Source organism: Sesamum indicum, linkage group LG9, assembly GCF_026168435.1.
Source record: "Sesamum indicum cultivar Baizhima isolate 11 linkage group LG9, ASM2616843v1, whole genome shotgun sequence".
NCBI lineage: Eukaryota > Viridiplantae > Streptophyta > Magnoliopsida > Lamiales > Pedaliaceae > Sesamum > Sesamum indicum.
In genome coordinates this window covers 9,929,545-9,932,398 of record NC_142665.1, presented here as the reverse complement: position 1 = coordinate 9,932,398, position 2,854 = coordinate 9,929,545, and positions in this window count along the sequence as shown.

Here is a 2,854-nt window from a genome sequence, read left to right as displayed (position 1 = left end):
CTGAATCCAGCAATACTACAACACCAAACAAAATCTGCAGAAATTAGGGTTTCTGCAACCTTGTTGGCGGCGCCCATGGAGAAAGGAGAATCTGCGTTGCCGTCCAGCTCTTCTCTTGCACTGTTGCTGGCGATTGTCAACAGGGAATCGCTGCTGAAAGTGAAGGAACAGGTGGAAGACTATATGGCGAACTTGATTTACTCGCCAATCAACCCCAGTTTGGTTGCTTCTGTTTTGCCGGAACATGCTGCCGCAGCACTGGATTATGGTCGGAAAGAAGCTATGGAGGGGTTTTTGCGACTGTTGAACCCAAGGATAACTTCTCCGCCAGTGAAGTGGTCAGAATCGCTGCTGAAAGAGAAGGAACAGGTGGAGGACTGTATGGCGAACCTGATTTACTCGCCAATGAACCCCAGTTTGGCTACTTCTGTTTTGCCGGAACACGCTGCTGGAGCACTGGATTATGGTCGGAAAGATGCTATGGAGGGGTCTTTGCGACTGTTGAACCCAAGGATAACTTCTCCGCCAGTGAAGTGGCTGGAATCGCCATTAGAAAATGCTGCAGAAACTGCTGCAGAAACTGCTGCTACTCGTTCGGTTTCTGCGGTAAATCTGTTCTAACGGACTAAACTATGCACTGTGCCTGTTGGCAGAATTGTTCTCTCTACTGCTGCGGCTGGAAATGCACCTGCTGCCACCAACTTCCTGTCGCTGCTCACTGGAAAAGTGCCTGTTACAGCATCAACAAAATCTGCTGCACACTGCCACATTCCGACGACCGCGCCTACTGGAATTTTCGACGGTGCTGATGCAGCTGCTGATCTAATGCATGACATCAGCAATACTATGGAAAAAAATAGTCCTATTCCTACACAAGTGCGCTTCTTTCCTACGGGTTTGTTTGTGGGTAACATTCCATTGACTCCAAATTCGAATGTGGATGTGGATGATAAAATTGCTGACGCTTTTAATAATTCATCTCGGAGGACCCTTTCTTATATACCTCCTACAATACAAAATGGTGAAGTGGTTGTGAGACATACGATGACAGCTATTTTCAATGTATCAACCAAGTGGAAGACCACTGCGGTTGGGTATTTTCTGGGGAAACAGTCGTATTTTTATCATGTCAAAGATTTTGCATTCTCCGTTTGGCCTGGATTGCGGGAGGTAATGGCCACAACGAACGGTTTTTTCTTCTTCCAGTTCAAGACTGTTGCATATGTGGAAGAAGCAATTGAAGGTGGACCGTGGTTGTTTCAAGGGCAACCAATTGTACTGCAGAAATGGGAGTCAGGGATGGTAATGAGAAAATTAAAACATACACAGGTCCCTGTTTGGATAAAATTGAGACACTTGCTGGTAGAATTGTGGACCGAGGAGGGCCTTAGTACAGTGGCTAGCGGCATTGGCAAATCCCTATATCCGGATGCGATTACGAGGGCATGCATGAGACTAGACTTTGCTCGTGTATGCGTGATGTTGGATGTGAGATCGAAATTACCTAAACATATTATCATTATGACGCCTGACTAGGAAGGAGGAGAGACTCCGTGCAAAATTGAAGTGGAATATGAGTGGATACCTCCCAAATGTATCAGTTGTATGACGTTAGGCCACTCGACCAAGGACTGTGCGCTCAATAAACCATCCAAACCAACTAAACCACCGGTCGCCGTCTACATTCCCAAAACGGGACCTGCGAGGCCACCACCTGAGCATGATTAGGAGATAATACCACCATCTCGAGCAGTGGAAAAGCATAGAGATGGGCGTGAATCTCCTCGTGGTGGCGTGAGGTCGAGTCGAGAAGAGAAGGGTAAGGAACTTGTTGTATATAATACGTTTGATGCTCTACACTTACTTGATCATGCAGAGGAGATGTCACGGGGTCCTAATCATAGCAGCCCTATTCTTGGTGATCCATGTTGAATGCAGCAGTATGGAATGTTTGTGGCCTGAACAAAAGAGACCATCAGCTAGTTGTGAAGGACATTATTGCTGAGTTTATGTGATAGTTTCTTGGTCTTCTTGAAACTCGTGTTCGTATTAATAATATTATCGCTATTCAATCTTTCTTATTACCCAATTGGAAATGGTTTGTGGACTATGGATCGGTTGGTAATCGGGTTTGGATTGTGTGGAATGAAAATTTTATAGATGTTGATGTGGCTGAATGTGGTACACAATTTATCCAGTGTACTGTTTATCTACGATCACTGCGTGAATCAGTGGCCATTACTGTGATTTGTGGAGCTACGGAGGTGGCAGATAGGAGGGAGTTATGGGGTTCTTTAGAGACTATTGCCATGCAGAGTGTTGATGTCCCGTGGCTTATTGGAGGAGATTTCAATGCGGTGCGAGATCTCAGTGAAATATGTGCAGTATCGGGATACATTCGAATGGAAATGGAAGAATTCAATGGCTGCGTTCAGAATGTGGGTTTGCTATCATTATCCATGCAGGGAGAATGGTATACGTGGCATAATTGTAGTGCAAGTCCACGGATCGTTGAAAAACATTAGACCGAATGCTAATTGATGATAGATGGATGACTAGATTCCTGATATCTTTTTATACTAGCCTCACCCCACGTACCTCAGACCACTCACCGCTGGTGTTAAACGGGGATAATGAACAATAATATGGAGGTATGTTTCGATTCGATAATTACCTCACACTATCACCAGCCTTTATTCCCAGTGTGCTGCAGGTTTGGCAGCATCACATCATTGGGGTGCCCATGTATGCGGTAACAAGGAAGCTCAAAGCACTAAAACCGGTGTTTAGAGAGCAGAGGAGAAACAAAGGGGACTTAACACACAATGTCCAGCTGGCTAGAGGGTTTCTTGAG